Source organism: Aristolochia californica, unplaced genomic scaffold (genome assembly GCF_029961685.1).
Source record: "Aristolochia californica isolate CCGP_79_NKW_82.1479 unplaced genomic scaffold, dmAriCali1.0.hap1 SCAF_7, whole genome shotgun sequence".
Taxonomy (NCBI): Eukaryota; Viridiplantae; Streptophyta; class Magnoliopsida; order Piperales; family Aristolochiaceae; genus Aristolochia; species Aristolochia californica.
Genome location: NW_027182268.1, coordinates 4,854,017 through 4,861,009, shown reverse-complemented (window position 1 = coordinate 4,861,009; position 6,993 = coordinate 4,854,017).

Sequence of the window (6,993 nt, the reverse complement as noted above, 5' to 3'; positions counted from 1 at the left end):
CCCTCGCTAATTCTTAATTTCTTTTACGGGCTCATCTACTTGGATCTTCCTTCTTTCTTCTTGGTATTTGAAGACCTCAATGCCATTCTCTTTCCTTTCCTCTGTACCCGAAATCGAGCCTATAATCCCATAGAGAAGCGGTGTTGGTATACTCAACTGATGTAATTGTTATTTCTCTTTTTATTAATCATCTTCTTTCTCCCTTTTTCTCTCGTAGGATTTTTTATTTTCTCTATTTTTGTTGTTTGAAAATTAGTTTTTATCCAAAAGACTTGTGTTAGTATGCACTAAGGGTAGGCACAAGTCAGATCAGGGTCGAACTCAATCTTATGATACAACAACCCGATCCCAACCTGATCACCATCCTCGTAAGTCATAACCCCTGCCTCGTCCCTTTAAACACGACCCATCTCCGCACCATCATCGTAAACCTGACCCATGTCACCCTTGTTTTATATCTGTCTTCTTAGTAATTGGCGTTTTGCTAAACAATCAAGTCAACGCATCAATTTAATAGGTGTTTCCTCTCAGCCATCAAGGAAAGTAATTGGACAAAAACGTTTGCATTATTGTGGCGGGGGACTGTTACAGCCCAATCATGCAAGTGCAGCCTATCTAGATGGCTAGCCGATGGGTTAAAAATTTGAAATTTAAAGTTAAGGGTCTATCTAGACAAATTTGGATTGGATTTTTTTGGGACTTTAGGTATATAAAATAATGTCTTATTTGAATTCGAATAAATTTAATATTTAACTTACTTAGATGACAATTTTTCATTGGTTAGAGTTTGAATAAAGGATAGATAGGTTTAGGCTTACAAAATAGGGCTTGTAAACATCTTTAAAATTCCCCTTGGATTTTTTCTTAATTTTTCGTAAAAAAAAAAAAAAAAAAAAATTTCTTGCTTACTTTCCACTCAAGAGAAGTTAAACCACACACAACGGGGTAGAAGTTTTTTATAACTCCATCTTGCAGCATGACAAGTCTAAGTATTTTCGCTCAAAATACTAAAATAATAAAAAATAAGTTGAAAAATACCAAACTGTTGAAATGTATAGCTGTATAGCGTGATCGGAGGAAACTGTATAGCGTGATTGTTTCCTCCGATCCCGTGATTATATTCTTGATTCTATTCCTTGATTTTAGGATCTAAATTGATCCTAAAATCAACTTGTAATGTATTATAAATACCTCCTAAACGGAGAAGAATAGATCATCGGAAAACCATTCGTTCAACCTCTATTCTTATTTTTCGGTTCTCTGTTTTACATGGTATCAGAGCAGGAGAATTTTCCTCTCTTTTCCGTCGCAGAAATTCGGAGCTAAGTGCTCCTGTAATCGCCAAAGGAGGAAGCCGGAGGAAGGAAAAATCCGTCGGAGTTGCAGAACTCTGTTTTTTCTGCAACTCCATATTCTGGCTGTCCCGACGCCAAAAGAACGTCGCCGACGCCGACGACGGCACCACCACACTGTTACGACTGAAGCCAACGCTCCGCTGCCGTTTCCGAAGACGAAGGCTGCCGTTGCCGACGACGAAGACTGCCGTTGCCGAAGACGAAGGCTGTCGTTGCCGAAGACGGAGCGTTTTACGTAGTCGGAATCACGTCGCCGACGAGTTCCGACGAGCGCCGACGACGGCATCACCACCCTTTTTCCGACTAAAGCTGACGCTCCGCTGCCGTTGCCGAAGATGAAGACCGCCGTTGCCGAAGACGACGGTATTTTTTTTAAACTTAGGTACTCTTGATTTATTTTTCCTGTTGACCCAGACCGGCGGGTCGATCGAATCGGACTGAACCGGTCTAAACTCGAACCGGATCGGACCAGCACTGGAGCAGACCAAAATTGAATCCGCCCAGATCGTACCGAACCGGACCAGATCAAATCGGACCGGACTGAACCGAACTGGACAGGATTAAAAAAAAAAAAATCAGATCGATGGCCACCCCTACAGGCGCATCTACCGACCTTATCCCATCACCACAGATTATAGTCCACCAAGATAATTCTGCGTTTCCAACTGGAATTATCCTCGATGAGACCAATTATTCATTATGGTCCCAACTCATGGAGATGCGAATTGGCGCACGCAACAAAGCTGGATACCTCACCGGCGAAACAAAAAAACCAGCATCTGGTGATGCGAATCTTGGAGCATGGATTACTGAAAATCAAAGAGTTAAAAGTTGGCTTATTGACTCCATGAGTCCATTGTTCATGCAACGATTTATTCGCCTCTCCACTGCCAAGGAGATATGGGAAGCAGTATCAAAAACATTCTATGATGGATCCGATGAAACTTGTATATTTGAGCTGAACCAGAGATCTTTTTCTACCAAATAAAATGGTAGACCGTTATCTACATACTACAATGAACTGGTTGCTATTTTCCAAGAGATTGATCATAGAACTATATCTCAGGAAGGAACAGTCGAAGGGCTAATCCAGTTGCACTCTGCAATGGCTAGACTTCGGGTTCATATTTTTCTCAGTGGGCTTGACTCCGAATTTGATCAAGTTCGTGGAGAAATTTTGCGAAAAAATCTCAAACTTGATTTGGAAAGTACATATGCCTATGTCAGACGCGAATATCAACAGAGACAGACAATGGGGAGTTATCGCCCAGTCTCCAAGAACTCGGCGATGTTGGTTAACCAAAGCCGACAAGGATCATCAAACAGTCGGCACCCTCAATCCTCTGGCAAAGGTAACAATCGTGTATGTATTCACTGCGGGAAAAAAGGACATTCACAACACCGGTGTTGTGAGATTATTGGCTATCCAGAGTGGTGGGATTTCTCGAAAAATCCCCGTAACAAGACTGCTGGGAAAGCTATGGTGACATCCATGGAAGAGAATCAGGAGCTACCTACTGCAAATGTTGCCCATCCAGGTATTCTCGATAATGCATTAGTATTTTCTGTACATTCTAAGAATAGACCTTGGATTATTGATACAGGTGCATCCGATCACATGACAAGGGATCCCAGTCAGTTACAATCCATCCTACCTTCTCCACAATCTGTTATTTCAACAGCCAATGGTAGTACCTCTCCTATTACTGGGGAAGGATCTGTTATCTTATCCAATAATCTGACATTAGATACTGTCCTTGTGGTTCCATCTCTTGAATATAACCTTTTGTCTGTTAGCCAAATTACTTCCACTCTTGCTTGTACTGTAACTTTTTGGCCCTCATTTTGTGTCTTTCAGGACATTCTAACCCGGAAGATTCTTGGTTATGGTGTTAGACGGGGCAAACTCTACTATTTGGAATTGACAGAAAACGGGGGATCGACAATCAGTCAGACAAATCAAGCTAGCAGTGAAGATAATGCTCAAACAACTGTATGGTTATGGCACCGACGATTAGGCCACCTTTCCTTTGGTTATCTTAAGAAATTGCGGCCTCAACTTTTTTCAGGTTTGACTGATGTGCATTTTCATTGTGACACATGTGAATTGGCTAAAAGCCACCGTATTGCTTATTTCCCGAGTTTGAATAAAAGTTTCGAACCTTTTGCGGTTATTCATTCTGATGTTTGGGGTCCAGCCAAGATTCCCTCTATTTCTAGAGCTCGTTACTTTGTGACTTTTATTGATGAATGCACTAGAATGACTTGGGTCTCTCTGCTTATCCACAAAAGTGATGTGAGTCTAGCATTTCAGAAATTTCATACCATGATACATACTCAATACCAAAAGCAGATTCGTGTTTTGCAATCTGACAATGGTATTGAGTTTGTTAATGCTTCTCTCGAAACTTTTCTGACCACTCATGGAATTCGTCACCAGACTTCTTGCACCTATACTCCCCAACAGAATGGATTGGCAGAAAGAAAGAATTGGCATGAACATGCCTCGATTTTATTGGGGTGAAGCTATCACATCTGCTGCCTACCTCATCAATCGAACACCTTCTAAAGTACTGGATTTTCAAACTCCTCTACATAAGCTCCAATCCCTGATTTCAATTCCCCATCTTCCAAATCTTGAACCCCGAATTTTTGGGTGTACCGCTTATGTTCATATCCCAAAGATCTTGCGAAATAAACTTGATCCATGTGCCAAGCGATGTGTATTTGTTGGCTACTCTGATCTTCAAAAAGGATATCGGTGTTATGATCCACACACCAACAAGCTCCATGTGACTTTAGATGTCTCATTCCATGAATCAGTCCCTTATTATTCAGGGGGAGTTTCTTGGACATCTCTTCAGGGGGAGAGTTCAAATGAAGAGAATGTTCCACATGAAGCTAACGGAGATGTTGAAAGAGGTGCCAAATTTATTGAGTTAGAAGCGGTGAATGAATTTTTTAAGTGTCATGATGTGCAACAAGACTGTGATTCAGTAATTTCACCTGAATAACCCCCAGAGTTGCCCCCGTCTGCACCAACAACTGAAGAATCAACCCAGAATGTTCCTCCTCAGGTAAATACGAATCCTATGTTTGATGAGTCTACTGAAACATGTCTTCCTACAGAAAACATAACCTCTAGATATCCACAAAGATTGAATAGGGGAGTTCCAAAAAAACAGTATGAACCTGATCTTGAAGCAAAGACTAAATACTCAATCAATAACTATGTGTCCTCCCATAGGTTGACTAAATCATATGCATTTACTGTTGATCAATTATCCAGGGTTTCTATTCCTAGTAATGTGCAGGATGCATTAGCTGATCCAAAATGGAAAAAAACGATGAACGAAGATATGGAGGCTCTACAAAAAAATGCCACTTGGGAACTTGTTCCCCAACCTAAAGGAGTAAAAACAATTGGATGTCGATGGGTGTTCACATTGAAACTCAAACCGGATGGAAGCATTGACAGATATAAAGCTCGGCTAGTTGCAAAAGGATATACGCAAAGGTATGGGATAGACTATCAGGATACTTTTGCACCAGTAGCTAAGATCAATACAATTCGTATTCTTATATCTATAGCAGCAAATCGAGACTGGCCTCTGCAACAATTTGACGTTAAAAATGTTTTCCTCAATGGAGACTTAGAAGAAAAAGTCTACATCGAACTACCACCAGGTGTAAAAAGTGGTTCTTTGTCTCAAGGTAAAGTTTGTAAATTGTAGAAGTAATTGTATGGGCTGAAACAGTCACCTAGAGCATAGTTTGGGAGATTCTCGGCTACAATGAAGGAGTTTGGGTTTAAACAAAGTAACTCAGATCATACTTTGTTTATAAAACACAAAGAAGGAAAGGTAACAGCATTAATTGTATATGTTGATGATATGGTCGTGACAGGAGATGACCCAGGAGAAATGCAAGCATTACAGGAGTATTTAGCTACTAAATTCGAAATGAAGGATCTCGGACAACTTAAATATTTTTTGGGTATTGAAGTTGCAAGATCGAAACATGGAGTCTTCCTTTCACAGCAAAAATATGTGTTGGATCTTCTAGCCGAAACCGGAATGCTTGACTGTAAACCAATAGAGACGCCGATGGAAATGCATCATAAACTCGGAATTTTTCCAGATCAAATTCCAGCAGACAAAGGGCGTTATCAGCGATTAGTTGGAAGATTAATCTACCTATCCCACACAAGGCCCGATGTAGCATATGCAGTAAGCGTTGTGAGCCAGTTCATGCATGCGCCAAGTGAAGAACATATGGAAGCCGTCTATCGGATCTTGAGATACTTAAAGAGTGCTCCAGGAAAAGGTTTGTTATTCTCAAAAAATGGTATCTCTAGTATTGAAGGGTATACAGACTCTGATTGGGCAGGTGATCAGACAACCAGAAGATCCACGTCGGGTTACTTTACTTTTGTGGAAGGGAATCTTGTCACTTGGAAAAGCAAAAAATAGAAGGTAGTATCAAGATCAAGTGCTGAAGCTGAATTTCGAGGTATGGCTCATGGTGTATGCGAGTTGTTATGGATACGGAATATACTGAGAGACTTAGGGATTGAATACGATAAACCTATGAATCTTCACTGTGATAACAAGGCAGCTATCGCAATTGCACACAATCCAGTTCAACATGATCGCACTAAACATGTTGAAGTTGATCGTCATTTCATCAAAGAGAACCTCGATGCAAAGATTATACAATTCCCCTTTATTCAATCTGCGAGTCAAATGGCTGATATGCTCACGAAGGCAGTATCAGGGAAAGCATTTCATGGTATAATTGACAAGTTGGGTTTGACTGATATCTATGCTCCAACTTGAGGGAGAGTGTTGAAATGTAGCGTGATCGGAGGAAACTGTATAGCGTGATTGTTTCCTCCGATCCCGTGATTATATTCTTGATTCTATTCCTTGATTTTAGGATCTAAATTGATCCTAAAATCAACTTGTAATGTATTATAAATACCTCCTAAACGGAGAAGAATAGATCATCGAAAATCCATTCGTTCAACCTCTGTTCTTATTTTTCGGTTCTCTGTTTTACACAAACAATTTGCAAAATATCGTAAATAAGGTTTTTAAGGAAAAAATGTATTCTCTTATTTATTTATTTATTTGAAAGCTGTGCTTTGGACGTTAACAACTGTTAGGAGATTGATGTGAGATGGGGGGCAGGCGGGATTGAAGCAGAATAAGATTGTTTCTATCTTTCACGACGATCGTCAACAAACGGAAGAATGTAAAAGAAAAAAGAACCTTCATAAAAGGCATTAAGGGTATCCCATATTTTGGGTTTCTCCAACACCCCATATCAGTAGGGAAAACCTTCTCACAGGTCGAATCTCATTAGATCATCATTCTAAATAAATGGCCATGACGACGCCTGTTAACCATAGTCGAACCATTGGCACAACCATGGCGGCATAGCTTGGCAGACGACAAACAACAAAAGACACCAATTACAGAAACGTCGGCCGATCTGCAAAAAACCAAGGGCACTCGACATTCTAAACCAGCTACAGGTTTCAGCAAACCTGAGATATTCCGCCAACCAACCGCCCCTTATGATGTCCTTGATAAGAACAACAACACAATGAAAAATCAATCGTTTGATGTCGGGA